At 41.1% G+C, this 18,507-nt stretch overlaps 1 pseudogene; it reads right to left on the bottom strand.

The window, feature by feature from the left end:
• Positions 1-8,851: 8,851 nt before the first annotated feature.
• On the bottom strand, positions 8,852-9,389 carry LOC149050450 (uncharacterized; annotated as a pseudogene).
• Positions 9,390-18,507: the final 9,118 nt, after the last annotated feature.

The following is an 18,507-nucleotide window of genomic DNA, read 5'->3' as shown; positions in this document are numbered from 1 at the left end:
AGGAAAAGATTCAAGCTGGGGCCAACAGCACCCAGGAAGCATCGGTCCAGTCGGGGGCCAATCAGCAAGTAGTACATGCTCCTGTAGCACAGCAGAAGAACCTGCATACCTTAAGGACTACTTGCACTAAGGACTCTAAACATTTGTTAGAAACTGGACTTGACGTTTTGATTAAGGAACATTGATTATGTTATTGTGATTATTGTTTTTAAGTTGTCATCCCAAAGGAAGGGGGATGTTACGTGACTAATGTTTGCTCGCTTAATTAGTCAGATATGCTAATGTATTCGTTAGAAGTCACATGATCTTGTGTACTTGCCATTCGACTAGAGTGCAATAAAAGATTTGAGCACGAAACAATCTGCTAAACTAATCTCTTGAGTTGTATGACACTAGACGTAGAGAATTGTCATTCCACTGTTCATGTCAAACAGGTGAACATATCCATGATGGAGTAAGTAAGATCCTTTGGACTTACGATGAAAGAATTAATAAAGAGAGTGACACAATGGGTCACGTTTCATCATACAGGTAGGAAGTCATGGCACCCAAAACCAGAGGAGACAAAACCATTCTCTAAAGTCCCTTTGATGAAGCCACTTTCTATTGTTGATATTTCTAGAGCAAATTGCGTGATTATGCGGGATTGGGCTTCAGTGTATGGAGCAGCAGTGCGACAGTGGACAATGTGCCAAGAGACAACCATGGCAAAGCATGGCACTCACCCTGAGTATAAATACCAGTGACACTGCATTGATTCTGAAAAACCCATGAGTGTCTTATTCAAAGAAGCCAATGAACAGGAAGATTGGAGGACCTAGAGAAGATAATCCGACAGAGGAGCAAGCCAGAGATGAATCCATAGATGAGCCTGAGTATGACAAAGGCAGTGATGAGGATGAAGAAGCCAGTGATGAAGGTGGAAATCATTTGTAAGGAGAAATTGGAAGTTAATCAACCTTTCTTCTAGGTGTAAGGTTCCACTTTGGAAAAGCCATTTGATTTAACAACCGCCTTCTATCATGAACTGTTTAGTTTTGCTTGAAAGTATACCCACAGCTACATACGCAGGGTCAGAGAGGCAATTAACCGTAACACTATCAACAGGGACAGTAAAATAGAAATTTCAGAAGCATGGATTCCCATGATCAAGAAACACAACAACTGAACAGCCATATAAGAGCCAACTGCAGCGGAACATTTTGCCAAAGCAACAGGGATGGCAATGTGCCAATCACAGCTGAAGATAAAATAATGAATGACAGTGGACCACCCAGTTCTTTATGGGATGAAGCACAACCAGTCAACATCATTGTTGACTACATTAGGAGACAAACAATAAACTTAACTGCCGGTGTTAGTCACCACGATGACTAACTGTGTAGCCTTTTTCTATGGAATAGAAAATTGATTTGAAACATAAAACTAGAAAGTCTAGTCTAGTGTTATGCTTTTTAAAGGTCTTCAATGGCTTCCCTTTTATGAAGAAGTGAAAATAGCTCAATGTTGTGTGGCATACAAATGCATCAAGGATGGAGTTCCCCTATATATCAAAGACTACTTAAGACTCAACAGTCAACAGAGTAACATGAACTTTATTTGCCCAAAGTTTAATCAGCTGACCGAAGGCGGTAGGATGTTCACAGTTACTACTTGTCAACTTTGGAGCAGCATAAGCCTAGATCCTAGAAATGCAGTACCACTGGAATCCTTTGAGAATAACTATCAAAATATCATATTCAAAGAGCAGCAGGAACAACCTAGGAGAGATGGTGGAGAAACAATCTCCAATGCCTACTCAAGGGGAGATCTGAGAGAGCTTAATGAAATCTATTTGGCTCGACCACACAATAACACTTCTTAACCACTTCGGCCCTAGTGCATCGTTCCTTTTTTATGACGAGGAATGGGAACCATTAGGTTCCACATGGCCCATAGAGATTGATAGTACCATTGTTACTGGTTATTTCTTAGACACTTTACTTCCTTTTGGTCTTCAGAATTCACCTGCTCTCTTTCTTAAATTTGTTGATGGGCTCAAGTTTGTGATGTCATTTAAGGGTGCGTCACCCATTTGGAACTATCTTGATAATTTCTGGACTTGTGGCCTACCTTCTCCTCTCCACACTGCCAGAATTTGCTTGATGTTATGCTGAGAATGTGCAAGGAGCTTGGTTTCAAAACCAACCCTGAGAAAACATTTCAACCGAACAAGAACTTTATCCTCCTTGGCATTGAATTAGACTCAATTGCTCAGGAATCACGCATTGACCAAGCTTGCCAAACTGAAACTCTACACATGTTCAATATACGGTCATCCCATAAACATTGTACTAAGCAACAATTGCAATCTCTAATTGGAAAGCTTCAATTCATTTCTTCTGTATGCCGCCTGGGTAGAACCTTTCATCAGACAATCAACTTACTCACCAAGGCTACACACCCTTCTCATCTGCCTAACCGTTGCATTTCATAAGGATATTCACTGGAGGCAGACCTTTCTCACATTATGGAACAGCCATAGTTTCTTCTATGTGGATGCACGGCTGTCTAGTTCTTCATTGGAACTTTTCACCAACGCAACCCACCCAGCCTTTGGCGCCTATTTTGCTGGTGAATGGTTCTCTTGTTCGTTTATGGTTCATCACATTTCCCTGTCAAGGTCCATGCCTTTTAACTTTGTTATTATTATGCGCACGCATGCTATGTGTGCCTGTCGTTGAATGTAACCTGCTATGTTTGATTAAACCTTGTTGTGTTGTACTAGTTTGATTCATTCAATTCCGCAAGACACAACAGATTAGCAATGAGGATTTAGATCCTATGCAGTAACTAGAGAAACTTCGAGCTTTTGCCACTATGCTGATTGGAAAGATTGAAGCTTTTGACGAAACAAACAACGATTGAAACGCCTCTGTGGAACATATAGAGCAATAGTGGCCGTAATGCTTAGCTTAATGAGAAACAACACGTATGGATTACTACGCAATTTGGCTGCCCCCACCAAGCCATCCAGCCTGTCTTTCAAGACTATCATAGAAACACTACAGAAGCATCTGTCACCGAGATGCTCATAGTGGACCAATTCCGCTTTCACAAAAGGAACCAACTCGAAGGTGAAACCATAAGTTCTTACCTTGCTAACTTAAAGAAATTGTTGCTGTATTATGAATTCAGAACTAACTTGAATGACATGTTAAGAGATAGACTAGTATGTGGACACAATGAACACAATGAACTTATCCAGAAACGGCTGCTCTCCGAGCCAGATTTGTCATTGGCCAAAGCGTCAGAAATTGCCTTAGCAATGGAAGCGGCAGCGAAAGACACACTAGAATTGCAGGGTAACATTAATAAAGAGTCTGAAGTCAACAAAATAAACAACGATAGCGAAAGAGTTCCTAAAGGGAAAGATGATGTCAAATCAAAATCTCAGTGTTATCAATGCGGGGGAAGTACACCAGGGTTAGTACACATGAGTCAGCCGAGGGTTACTTCAGGAAGGAAACATGCCGAAAATGCGGGAAATTAGGCTATATCCAGAGAGTATGCCGCTAAGGAAAAAGTCAGAACTCTATCCGAAGATGATGGGATGAGAACCCCAACCTTCAGTCGTTCGAGGTAGATGATGATAGCTTGGTGGCATCCCTAGAAGTCAATAACGTTAACCATCATCTGGGTGAAACCGAAAGTTAATGGCCACACACTGAAGATGGAGCTAGACACAGGTTCAGCGTATCTACACTCCCCTTGGAGACGTACAAGGAAACCTTCCCGAACACACCTCTGGTTGACACTACCGCTATTTTGAAAACCTACTCAGGAGAGAAGATAACACCAGAAGGCAAACTACCTGTTCGGGTGGAACACAACAACCAAGTCAAGGACTTAACGTTATATGTAGTGAAAACACAAGGGCTGCAGTCCTTTGGAAGAGATTGGCTACACCAGATCCAACTGGATTGGAAAAGGATGTGTGCTATTTCAAAAGAACAGCCAACACAAGACACCCAGAAGAAATTAGAGAGACTCATAGACAACTATAGTGAGGTGTTTAGGGATGAAATTGGCACATTTAAGTCAGCCAAGGCGAAACTCACGTTCAAGGAAGGCAGCCAACCAAACCTGAGGTCGAGGTGGAGCTGAAACGTCTAGAAAAAGAAGGCATACTACACAAGGTCAAATTCAGCGATTGGGCAACGCCTATTGTGCCAGTTGCCAAATCAAACAGCGCAGTTCGAATTTGTGGCGACTATAAGACCACAGTTAACCCCCAGCTTCAGTACCCACTCCCACACATTGATCACATATTTGCTAAGCTAGCAGGAGGGCAGAAGTTCACCAAGATTGACCTCAGACAGGCCTACCATCAGATGGAAGTGGAGGAAGAGTCACAAGAGTACTTGACAATTAACACCCATCAGAGGTTGTACCGATACAACCACCTGGTATTTGGGATCACTTCAGCCCCAGCAATTTGGCAGAGATCTATGGATCAAATCTTAGAAGGGGAGCTAGTTGCATCTTAGACGACATGATTATCGCAGGAAAAGATGACAAAGAGCACCTTGAATATCTGGAGGAAGGCAAATAGCCTATGAGCAAACCACAAGAAGTGTGAGTTTTTCCAGACAAAGATCACTTACCGTGGACACGAAGTAGATTGGCACGGGTTACACAAGACTCAAGAGAAAATTCATGCAGTTGTTAATGCCCCAAGACCAGAGAATGTCCAGCAACTCCGTTCATTCTTAGGCCTGGTAAACTACTACCACAAGTTCTTGCCAAACCTTGCCACCACACACAATCCCCTTAATGTACTCTTGGAGCAAGTAAAACGATGGAGATGGACCACAGAGTGCGAGGAGGCCTTCCACTCAACAAAGAAGCTGATCACATCAGATATGGTATTCACCCGTTATGATCCTGGATGGCCATTGAGACTAGCCAGTGACAAGGAAGTGGTTGACCCAGTGGAAATTTCTCAAGTATCCCGGATAAAAGTGCTGCCAGTCAATGCAGATATGATCCGTCAAAAGCAACCCAGAGAGATCTGGTTTGTCGCATGTGATGGAAAACACAAAGCAAGGGTGGCCAACTGTTAGTGAGAAGGAGCTGGAGCCATTTCAGAGGAGGAAAGATGAGCTCACCTTACAAGATGGCTGCCTTATGTGGGGCTCACGAGTGATAATCCCACCCAAGCACCAGGCACAACTGTTAGCTGAGCTCCATGAAGGCCACCTTGGAATCGTTAAGATGAAGGCCTTGGCCAGGAGCTACATGTGGTGGCCAGGGATGGACAAAGCAACTGAAGAAGTAACAAAGGGGTGCAATGGCTATCAACCTACCCAGAACAATCCTAAGACCACTCCACTCCACTCCACTCACGGGAGTGGCCGGCACAACCATGGCAACGCATCCACATTGACTTTGCTGGCCCATTCTTAGGAGTTATGTTTCTGATTGTTGTAGATGCACATTCTAAATGGCCCATAGTGATACTGATGACCACTACAACTGCCAGCAGAACAATTGAGGAACTAAGAAAGCTCTTTGCCACACACAGCTTGTCAGAACAGCTTGTAAGCGATAATAGACCTCGATTCATAGTAGATGAATTCGGAGAATTCATGCGACAAAGTAATGGTATTAATCACATTAAGTCAGCTCTGTACCACCCAGCCACCAATGGAATGGCTGAACGTTTTGTACAGACATTCAAGCAAGCTCTCTGCGCAGCACTGGCGGAAAAGAAATCTATCTCTTGGAAGCTGGCAAAGTTTTTGCTGGCCTACAGATCAACCCCACATGCCTTGACTGGAGAGACACCAGCTGTGCTCCTCATAGGGAGAAACATCAGGACAAGGCTTGATATACTGAAGCCTAACTTACGGAAGCAAGTGGAAGACAAACAGCAAGATCAAGAGTTACAGTCAATTCACAGCCCTGCCAGAAAGCTAGAGTTAGGCCAAGCTGTCATTGCCTGAAACTACAGAGCTGGAAACAAGTGGGTTCCGGGGATCATCACAGCCCACTCAGGACCCTTGTCATATGAAGTCAAGGTTGCACCCAATACAGTATGGCGACAGCATATTGATCAACTCAGAGAGTCTGCAGTGACTCCAAACTTTAATAAGGAACAGTACACATCGCGATTAAACCCAGCTGTGTTGGCAGCAACACCACAATCAGCAAGTACCATGGAGAATGAAGAATTACAGGCTCCCACTATGAGTGGCATGGAGGAACCACGGACCAAAGATACACATGTGGACAACACCCCTGACAACCCTACCAGCAGCCAAAGTGAGACCATGGTTAGCAGTCCCGCAACACCACCATGCAGACGTTATCCCCTTCGGCTACAGAAGCCACCAGAGAGACTGAAGCTGTAACTGAACTGAACTTGTGCGTTACTAATAGAATGTGATTTAAGGGGGGAAGAATGCTATGTTGCACATGGTCTGTGGCTTTGTTACTATTATGCGCACGCATGCCATGTGCGCCTGTCATTGAATGTAACCCACCATGTTTGATTAAACCTTGTTATGTTGTACTAGTTTGATTCCTTCAATTCTGCGAGACACAACAACTGGCAATGTCATTTGCAGGTAACCAAGTTGCACTACCTCTGTCCAACGGCCAGCGACCATAGGACGTTCCTGCAACGTGTTCCCTCAACCACCTTCATGTAAATACCCAAAAGTAGTTTTGCTCTGGTCTCATGGACACTACTCACCAGAATTATGGTGCTGCAGAGAGACAGTTCCTCAGCTTCTGTGATACTTATGGTTTTACTCCCTTACTTGTATCAGAAGACACCTTAATCTTGTTTGTCACCTCCCTGGAAGCACGTATAAAGCCTCAGTTCATTAATGTTTACCTTTGCCGGTGTTCACTCTTTTCATGTTTCTAATAGTTACAACAACCCCTTGATTCCTGGTCTCTGACTGAAGCAAACTCTGCATAATATCAAACGGAATCATTTCACCCCACTGAAACGGGAGATGCCAATTACCTTTTAATCTTCTCTGCAAAAATTCATCCGTTTGTGACCTTCCACTCCACATTGTCTACCAGGCGGCAATTGCCTGTGGCCATTTCTTGTTATTACGCACTGGAGAGTTTACATTAGGGACCTTTAGCACCGAGAGTTTTCATAGTGGCGGTGACGTCGGTGGACAAAAGAGACTGGGCGAGGACAGCGTTGTTCCCGCCAAAATATAAACCTTTCGCACCCTTCATTTTCCGACAGCAACTTGCCGAGTTCTTTGAAAACGAATAAATTTAAGACTTGTAAGAGATACTTTTGCTTAGCTATGTAGACAACAACAATTTGGACGAAGAATTTGTTCCATTTTACGACTGTTATCGTTCAAAAAAACCAGATTTCGGCTATCAATTGTATGATGTTTTCGATCTACAAAACATGAATGCAACTGACTGCAAGGTCGAATTTCGTGTTGAAAAAGCAGACCTTCCTTGCCTTGCATATTCCTCGCCTTACATCTTCCTGTAGTGTTCCATTGCAAACAGAAAAGCATTTGTGATGGTTTGGAGGGACCGTGTGTGCTGCTGAGACGAACAAGTTAATCCTGCAGATTCAGCGATATGATTCAACATTTTCAAGACCAGTTTCTGTTTTGAGTTTAATTACAAATGAAGTCATGGATTTTATTTATGACAATTACTGTCATCTCGTAACAGTGGAATAGAGATGTACTAAGCTCAGTTGCTCCTCGACAGTATTCTGAAACCATTTCAAAGAAAGGATCTCCTCTAAATAACTGCTTCAGTTTCATAGATGGGATGGTCCGACCAATCTAGACCTGGGAATGGACAGAGGATTGTGTATAATGGACACAAACGGGTTCATGGACTAAAATTTCAGTCCATTACCTTACCGAATGGACTTATAGGAAACATCTTTGGGCCAGTAGGTAAGAACTTAAATATTTTCACTGAATCTTAATAAGATTAATTACAATGTTATTCATATGGGTTCCCAAGACTTTTTTATGAACTTTTGTTTCAGAGGGACGAAAAAATGACGCGGGTATGCTCGCTGACTCTGGGCTTCTGAATGACATGGGGAACTTCGCCTTTTCCCCAGGTGGCCAACCTATGTGCGTTTATGGCGATCCGGCTTATCCCCTCCGGATTCATCTTCAGGCACCATATCGCCAGGGACGTCTAACCCAATAAATGGAAGATTATAATAAAGCAATGAGTGCAGTATGAGTGTCCGTGGAATGGCTTTTCGGGGACACATTAAATTCCTTTAAGTTTTTAGATTACAAGAAAAATTAAAAAAGATAGGTCTAAGCAGCATAGGAAAAATGTATATTGTATGTGCTTTACTGCGAAATGCCATAACTTGTTTATATGGTAATCAGACGTCTGAATTTTTCGACCTGGAGCCCCCTACTCTAGAGGAGTATTTCCAGTAATCAGATTTAAAAGCAAACAAAATAAACATTGAAAACATTTATTCTTCAAAGTATGTATACTTGTGAACATGGGGCTTCCAATTTATATAATTAGTCCAAGATACAATCTTTAAAAGTTCTGAAATACATGTAAACGTTAAGCTTAAATCTTATACAACAACAACATATGTTTTAAATAAAAACATTTTGATAGCTGATAAGTTATCTAGTAGCTTTTGCACAACAGTCAAAAGTGCAGTATTCATTTGCTGCTGCTGAAGGATCATAGCTTTCATCATTTGCTGTTGACTTTCCTATTCCTGTTGACTTGCACGTAACTCCTGTTGTCTAATTTCGCGGTCAGCCACTGCTTTCTCTTGCAAAAAGTCGACTAGTGGTTCTGAAAGTCTCAACTTACGACGTTAGTCTGAATTGCGTTTCTTGGTCTCTTTAAGGCTCTCCGTCGCTTTTTTCCTGATATCTTCCGCAGTCTCGTTGTCCTTGAGTTCCTGCTTCGATGCTAATTCAGCCTTTGCTTGTATGGCATCTCCTCTCTCGACTAACTCCTCGATCAGTGATTCCTTTTCCCTTAATTCTTTCACAGAAATCCCACTTGCCTTCTCTTCCTCACTCATCTTTTTGCTAAACTTTTTTCGGGAAAGGTTCCACCGCTCTCGAACAGCTTTTTTAACCTTCAGTTGGAATTATGGAGAGTGGATCTCATTCAGATGATTGACTATCGCTTCCCGAGCCAATCCATGAGCGGGGCCTTACTTTGCTCCAAAAACATTTCTTGCTAGCATTTCTCTCAGAAAAAGCACATCATGTTCCTCGCTCCACTGCATTGGCCTACAGTGAAACAACGGGATAGATAAGAATGAAGAATCAAAGCAGCTAAAAACCGTGGCCAGGTAATTTTACTCACTTGGATTCTTGCCCTTGATCATCAGATGCCGCGATAGTCAGTCTGAGTTTACAGCTGTCCTTTTAAAATGCAATGAATAAAATAAGTTTTATGCTAAAAGCTATTCAAGTAAATTACGAGGTGTTCCCTTAAGTTGTGAAAACTAAAAAGCCAGAAAGAAAACGATTATAGGCAGACAAAAGCCTCGTATCTACTCACGTTTTCTACACACAGTGAAAACAAGCCTTTTGAGGTCGGTGCTGAGCCTAGACGACTTCACACCAAATGAACGACCTCAAACGGAAGTAAAACTTCACTTCCAGGCACTGTCGCCGTCCTGAAATGTCTCTGCTAAAGGTCCCCATTACAGCCCAAGGAGGGCTTTAACCCCTAACACCATCTTGCCCTCTGTGATGTCACTTCTCATCAGTCTCTGGACCGTCAGCACTACTGAATGGTGCACATTAAACAGTTGAAAACTGACCAACGACGCCAGGGGGTGACCCTTTATATGTCTCATACAAACCACTCAGTCTGCCCAGCCTGCACAATGCAATCTAACCTTGCTCTTCAACGGAGCCACCTAATTCTGTCCCTTGTACCTAACTGGACAAAAAAAACAAAAATGTCAATCGGAAAAGCCTGATCAGGAAGACAGTATCCAGGGTAGCATGGGACGTCTTGAAAGTGGAAAGACGTCAGTTAAAGAGAACGAGGGAAAGAAGAGTTCTAGACCAAGTGATCCATCCAGCAAAGAGGACATCTTAAAGACTTTGGTTTTCAACTAGGATCAAGTGTATCAAAGAGGCCTAAAGTGAAGATCCAAAACTGCTTTTCCAGCTTCATAAAGGAAACTTCAACAGGTCAATTATCAAAATCACCTAGTCTAAAGAAACAAGCAGGCAAAGAAAAGGCAAGCACATTACAGAAATTTAACCCAAAATGGAAAGAAGAATTTCCCTGGCTCTGATTCGATACTGAAGAAAATGTGATGATTTGCAACTTGTGCTGTGCAAATTCAAGTGAAGCCGGTAAGACAGACCTTTTTTGAAAGGATGTTTCAACCTCAAAAAAGAAACCATCAGGAAGCACGCCAACAGTAATGGTCATATTTGTGCAAGGGATATGTTGCAGGCAAAGAAAAAGTCGATTGTGGAAAGCCAGATTGTTGAGTCATTTTCAAAGATAAAGAAAGACATGCAATCTCAACAGTGGAAACAGATGGAAGCCAAAATCAACACCACTTACTTTATTGCTAAAGAAAAGCTACCTTTTTCAAAATTTGAGGGGTTACTGATGTCGCAGAGCAATCAAAGTGCTCTGTGAGCAAACTCGTGAATTGACACATGATTTTTTAGATTATGTTTAATGTTATCTGGTTTAGGGAATTTTGTGGTTGATTGTCATATCTAGAGTACTAGCAGTAGTTCAGTGTTCGCTAATGTAGCAAAGAAACAAAGTAACGTTGGGATAAGAAGGCATTACAATTGAAATGATCATGCTATTACATTTGACAAGGTGGATGATGTCATGTGTTTTAAACGTCTATCATTTTTGTTTCTGGTTCAAAAGAAAAGGTTGGAAGTAAATGTGGGTGAAAAGTGAAATTTACTGTCTTTCGTTGTAAATATTAGAAAATCAAGGCAATACTGTCTTAATGAAAACATTAACGATTCCCTCTTTATCAAATGAGACAAACGGGAACGAGTTTTGAGTGATATAACTAAGCCAAGCCTGCCACCGTCATTTTGGATCTCCGCCTGGGTAGATTTAGGTCACGTGCTAGGCAACGTATGATCAATAACAAGATAGAATTTCATTTCAGGCCTATTTATCAATTTTGTGGTGTGTAACTTTCGCATTTTAGTACGTTGTTTGTATGTTGAATCTTCAAATTGTCTTGAAACTTAAAAGAAAATTGTTCTTTAAAAATTCACTGAAAATCGGTAGCTAAAATTGTTTGTTTAGGTGTTATCTGATTTTCGTGTTAACTTGTTATTTCGTCAGTCGCCGGCATCTTTTGTTGCTTCTCACAGGAAAAACACACGCGACGAAACGTAATGATCAATTTTGTCCTCAATCTCACGCTATAACAGAAAAAGCTTTTGAACATCTGTAAACTCCGAGCGCTTCGCAGTAAGTGATATTTTCAATGAATCTTCGGATTGTTTTCAAGTTCAAGGACTGTAAATCACAATTTTATGAAAAACGAAGGTTGTTCTGTTATTTCAGTGTGAATCCTTGCATGCCTGCCAGTCGCTGGCGCCGCTTGTTGAAACTAAAACGAAAAAAAAAACTCTTTTAAGATTATCATTGGCTTCTTTTTCACCCCACCACTATTCTTAGCAACAAAGGTCGCCATTTCGTCTGTTTATTGCTCGCCAAAAACTATAAAATGTACTCAAAAGCCTAAAATCTAAAAAAAGTTTACAGGAATCGACCAATCGAGCGAGCGAGCGAGCGAGCGAGCGAATGCCATTCCCCACATCGTATCTATAACTCGCTCTTGCGCATGCGCGCAATTCACGAGTTAAAAATGGAGTCATACTAAATAACATATATGCAAACAAGAAAAGCTGTGCAGAACTTGTTTCCTTTTTGTCAGAAGGCTTTAGGGATGACCCCATTCACGTGCTAAAATGGAAGAATTACTTCAGTTTAATGGCAGATAGAACGGCTGACTTTGGAGGTACTGAGAATGAAACAGTAGTTTGCCGCTTTGTGAGAGATGGAGTGCCTGTAATCTGCATATGGGGACACAAGGCTGTCACACATGCTCATGCCGAGGGTAAGTTTATTATATATTTGTAATTGAATCTATTCCTTTTGGTAAATGGACCAGCCAGTAAAATGACACATCCTCTATCTGCTACCCATTCAACTTTCTACCTTGTAGTTGTACCTGAAAGATAAGTTAGATAATAATAATAGGGGTAAAGTATCTCGGCAAGGTGAACAGAGTAAAAGAAAAGTACTTCACTTCAACATTGAAAGGAGGTGAGTGAATATGGCGAGGTAGAATGAAGTCATGTTTAAAAAAAACACCAAGGTAACTACGATACGGGGATCTGACATACATAACGCACACCATAATTTAAATGCGTGCATTCTCATGGTTGAAAGGGTGCCATTTCTGAGCCTTAGAAACGGTTCATTGAACAGTGAATGAAGTCTTCATTTTTAATATCGTCTTTAGACAACCTCTTTCTTTTTGTAATGATTCTTGTAGGAATTAAAGAAGCAATTGTAAGCCCCAGTGATAATATCACTGAGTGGGATAGAAGAGTTCAGAGCGGATGAGGCAAGTGTTGACCTTGGAAAGAAGGGAGGAGTAGCGGTGTTGATGAGAAAGGATATTCCAGATCATGTAGTCTTCCACTGTCTGCCTCACAGACTTGAACTTGCTCTCCTGGAAATGCAAAAGAGTTGTCTGTGATGTGCTTAACCTTGTGTGGAAGACTCACCACTATAGCGTCAAAAGTTCACGCAATTTGAAGGCTCTCGCAAGTGAGCTAAACAAAGAAGCACTAAAAACCAACTCAAGTACTTGGGACACAATGGTTGCCAGACGTCAGCCAAGAGTTGAAAGTGTTTATCAAGTCGGGCGATGCATAGATATCAGAAGAACCAACTTGTCACTTGTACTTTGCCATATGGAACACTCAAGTACTTCCTCAAGCAGCACTGAGATCAAAGATCATGAAAAATTCATTTCAAAGAAGATGAGAAATGTTTAGTGTGCAGCTTTTTGCCACTTTTTGGCGGATGTGTTCTCCATTCTTGGAAAGCTGAGTCTTAACATGCAGAGTGATGACTTCATTCTCCCTGTTGCTGTTTCTTAGCTTAAAGAAACTGTTGCATCCATGTCTTGCCTGAAAAGTCGCCATGCTCCCCACTGTTACTTGGAGACATTTCTCAAGGTTCCAAACAACTTAGGTAAAAAAGATCTCAAGGTCTTCCAGGGCATAGAGTTGGAAGGAAACTCGAGGGTAGAGAAAAGCACATTGGGTCAGGCCCAAATTTCAACTCAGGGGTAAACAAGGCTAGCAAACTCTGCTTGGATGGGTTGAAAGAACGTTTTGGCCTGTTGATGGATTCCCCAAGCTCTTCTGCCCGCCATACTTCCTATGGTCCTAGTAAGGTGGTTCAAGACTTTTTGATATTTAACATTGACTCGTGGCCAAAAAATGACTCAGGTTGATGATATTCTCCCACAGTGGTGCTCTATGAAGACCAGTTTTGCAACAAAGATTACAGCAGCTTGTGGAAGATGTTTTTGGTCAAAGACCCGTACAAGTCAGATCTCAAAGACATCCTTCAGCTGGTTGAAATCTTGCTTCTCCTTCCTATATCAGCTGCTGGGTGTGAAAGAATGATCTTCCTCCAAAACAGAATCAATAGTATCCTCAGAGCCGCTTTGAAGAAGTCATCACTGGAAGGGCTAATCAGGATCTCAGCTGAGAATTGGAGTCTAGAAGAATTTGATACTCTTCCTTCCGTCGACCGTTAGTTTGCAAGAGACCGGCGAAAGGCAGAGTAGGCCAAATTTTTTAAAACGGCAAAAATAGGAAGCTTTTTGCTGTTATGAACCTTCATGTGTTACATTCAAAGTACGTTTTATCTTAATACTGTATGATAATGAACAATCAATTGTTAGTAGCGAAATAAAGCATGAAAGTACAACTTTTATTGTGTGAAGATTTTTCTCTCCATTTGTTGGAGAAATGATTATCAATTAATCGACTTATCAGTTATAACTTAACATCTGTTTTCAATAATGTAGAGGCTAGGTGCTGAACGTGAATAAATATGTTTAAGTTAGTGAGTTTCTTCTCTGAGCTGGAGCCTAGGCAATTTTAGATGACTGAGTGATTCAGGAGCAATTTATCCCCATTCTAAAGAAAATGATGTCACAATTCTTCCATTTGAATCAATGAAATTAAAGATCTTTTTCCTAACTCAATTTTGGAGAGTCTATCTAGAATGCTAACAGCGTAAAAAACGGTTTTGCTTGTCTTTAAAAATGGCGACAAAGTTTTTTTGAATTGGCTACCACTTTGCGAAATTTAAGGAGCCAAGTGGCTGTCAGAAAAAAAGTAATTTCACACCCTGCTCAATGTTTTCGAGTTTTGTTGATATTTATCAAAACAGAACATTTTCAGAGCCTGAAAAAGAGACTTTGAACGAGTATGTTTGTTAATTGTAGGCCAAAGTTTGTTTTACTTCCTGTTCTTGGCATTTTAATTTATGCACAGTGTTATGGGTAATTGTTGTTGCTTCTTGAAACTCTAGACTGTTAAGTCATGCATAACACCAAAGATTCTGGAACAGCAAAAACTGAAAGGGGGATTCACATCCATCTTCCCTCAGTCAAAGAACACACCGTGCACCTAACTGGAGAAGCAAGCTCTTACAGTTAAATACCCAGTTACTATGAAGCAGTTTTTATCTCAAAATTAACTTGCCAATTTTCGTCTTTCTTTGTTCAAAACTTTGAACGAACGTCAACTTTGTGCAGGCAACCTGCACTTTGTGCAAAGAACGTTGACTCTTTTGTACAAACAACGTTAATTTTGTGCAAACAATGTGCACACTTTGTGCAAACCTCAACTTTTTATGAACATCTAGTTTGTGCGAGCAACGTTAACTTTGCGCAAACAATGTCCACTTTGTGCAAACAAAGTCCACACTTGTGCGAATAGCGCTGATTTGCACATGAAGATACAAGAAATTATTGATTGACTAGTTGGAAAACATGTGAGCTCCTAGGGCTAAGTTTCCCGCCAACTGAAGTTTCCAAAATGACCGAATCTGCAAGGGAAAGTAAGAGGAAACAGTAGCAATTACAAAGAAGCGTTGAGTTTGCTTCCTAAGGCAGTAATGCACTGTACATGTGCATAAAATGCATCAACATATATAAATGTGACATAACCATATCACAATCTTCCAGACCATACATGTCTAGAAAGCTGTAGATATGATCAGGGACTCCATCAGGCAAAGCTGTATCTTTCTGGGCTCTTATTCTTTGGCTGTTCCACACAACTGTCCTGAATACATCATGTCGTTTCTGTACCACTGGTATCATTAAGAAAGCTCATAGCATTCTTAAAATATAACACAAAAATAGGTCGTCAAGTTCATTATCATGACTCGGGCTAAAGGACACAAGTTATGGAAGGCACAAGTACACACAAATGTATGACTGCTTAGCCTACACATGAATCCATTTACCCAGTCGATCTAGATGGTTGAGGCTGGGGAATGCACAAATGTTGGGTTGTTTGCATAGTACATGTATTTGGATGTCAACCATAGAGTTCAGCTATAGCTGTCACAAAGGAGGGAAGGAGGAGTCCTTATGGCCTACATGGATTTAATATATATCCACCTGTCTCTTTCACTATGTGCATTGTAATGACCTTGGTCCTTTAACCAATTTAGTTGTTCCTAGAAGTATTTTTCAATTCTTTCATGGAGTTCCTTCCACGTTGAAACCACATTCTCCTGAAGCAAATGCCCTCCTTGATTTGTGCAACAGCGTTAATTTAACTCAGTTGATTAAAGAGCCGACTCGGGTGACTGAAAATTTGTCAACTCTTATTAATGTGATCATGACCTCCAGCAACAATATAGTAGAAGATAGTGGAGTGGTCCTATCTCACATAAACGATCACTTTTTAGTGTATACTTCTTTGAAACTCAAGTTACTTAAGTCTCCATCTGGCTCTGTGAATATAAGATCCTAGAAGAGTTAAAATCATGATAAATTTGTCGAGGATCTCAAACAAGTGTCATGGCATGATACCATCCTTGTTGACGACGTGAGTGAAATGCTTGATCACTTCAACACAAATTTTCTCAATGTGCTTGAAAGTCACGCCCCTATTTAACCAGTGAGGATTAGACCCCGTTGCTGCCCCTTTGTTGACACAGAAATGAAAGAGCTTATGCATAGCAGAGATGGCTTATTAAGAATGCCTTTGGATTGGGAGTTATACCATGATTTACATGAAGAAGTGAAGACTAAGTTAAGAGAGGCGGAAATAGGATACCTACAAGAAGAACTAGAGTGCTCTCAGAACACCAGGTAGAAGTGGAAGGTTATTAGAAGTTGTATTCCACACAGGGAAACAACTCAGCAAGTATACACAAGAGACTTGAAGGAGGTTGCAGACAAGTTCAATCAATTCTTCACTTCTGTGGGTGCTAGGGCCTTCGAGGCTTCCAGGTCCCTATTGAACGTCCACAATCTGGCCCCTCTATTGGCCATTGTTCCAGATAATGAAATCTCAGAAGTGGACAAGTTTTGTTTCCATCCAGTGTCTAGTAGGGAGATTCAGAAGATTGTGATGTCTTTACCGTCAAACAAAGCCTCTGGTCACAATAAAGTGTCAATGTTTGTACTTAAGGATGCTCTTCCATGTATTCTTCCAATTCTTACAGTTATTGTTAACCGTTCCTTATTGACCTCAGTCTTCCCATCAGCCTGGAAAAAATCTGAGGTCGTTCCATAATTGAAAGAAGGGGACCACGAGATTGCTAATAATAATCGCCCCAGTCTCGCTTTTGCCTGTAGCATCTTAAGTGTGCAAACGAGTGGCTCTGAACCAGCTGGCCACCTATATGAATAACAACAGGTGCCTCACTGAACACCAAAGCGGCAATAAAAAATTACACTCATGCAAAACACTAAACGTTATGACGACAGATAAGGTACTAGAAGCAATGGATTCGAAGAAATTGACCCTTGTGGTCCTATTGGACTTGTCAAAAGCCTTTGACAGTATTGACCACTGCAGACTTCTCTCCAAACTACAGGCTCTTGGAATTGGTCGTACTGCATTAGAATGGTTTAGAAGTTATCTAACCGGGCGCCAACAGTACGTCAGGATTGGTTTTGAGACCTCAAACATCGGCCCAATCACTCATGGAGTTCCACGAGGCTTGATACTGGTGCTGGCCCTCTTTAACCTATACATAAATGATTTACCTACCATCCCGGAAAGCGACTCATTGGAATCATTTGTTGACGACTCAAAGCTGTACTTGTCGTTTCCTGAGAAAGATGCTACCGTAGTGGTGCAGCCGATAAACGAAGACCTGGCTAAGATCGCTACGTGGTGCTGTTATAATGGTCTCCTCATCAACCCTGATAAAACTAAACTCTTACTGATGAGAAATCGCCAGATGCTGTTAAGACTCCCCAAAGATTTTCATGTCACTTTACTAGGCAAAGAAGTTACTCCATCCAACTCAGTGAGGGATCTCGGCATAGAAATGGACGTAATGCTAAGCTTTGATGAACATATTACGAACACTGTCTCATCTTGTTTTGCTAGCCTATGCAAGATTAATAGAATTAAACATCTTTTTGACTCAAAGTCTTTGGAGAATGTTATCCACGCTTTGGTATTTAGTCAATTGTTTTATTGTTCTCCCGTATGGTCTAGTACATCAAAGAAGAATGTCTCCAAATTGCAAAGTGTCCAGAATTTTGCTGCAAGAGTTGTCACAGGCTCGAGAAAATTCGAACACATAACACCTGTCCTGAGGGACTTAAATTGGCTTACTGTTGGCAGTATGTTGAAATATACTGTTGCCATTCTCAGGTTTAAATGTGTTGATGGACTAGCGCCTAGATATCTCTGTTCCCGCTTTGTCACTAAGACTACTGTACACGATCAAAATACTAGAAATAAGAACAAATTTCATATTCTGTGATGCAAATCTGCTGCTAGGCAGCAATCTTTTCTGTACTGATCAGTAACTATGTGGAACTCATTGCCGACTGCTATCACTAATTGTAATAACCTAGCAATGTTTTAGAGGAAATTGAAAGATTATCTTTTCCAATTGTATTTTTCAAATAGTTAATTGTATCATTATACGATGATTGTTATATATTTACAAATTTGGACTGAACGCCCTTTTATTGTAGATAATATTTAATATTCATTTGTAAATTACGATTGATAGGTAGTTTTTCTGTTGTAGACAATAACCAATGCATTTGTGTAAATTAGGACTGAGAAGCCTTCTTGGAGCCTTAATAAAGATCTCTCTTTCCTTCTTTAAAATGATCATGAATAAGAGCAGCGATGAATACTTAGCTCTGATGACTTACAGAGACACTCCATTACACAATGGCTACTCACCAGCCCAACTCAGCAT

This window comes from Pocillopora damicornis, chromosome 2 (assembly GCF_964200805.1).
Source record: "Pocillopora damicornis chromosome 2, jaPocDami1.2, whole genome shotgun sequence".
Classification (NCBI taxonomy): domain Eukaryota; kingdom Metazoa; phylum Cnidaria; class Anthozoa; order Scleractinia; family Pocilloporidae; genus Pocillopora; species Pocillopora damicornis.
This window is presented reverse-complemented; position numbering and strand designations above follow the sequence as displayed.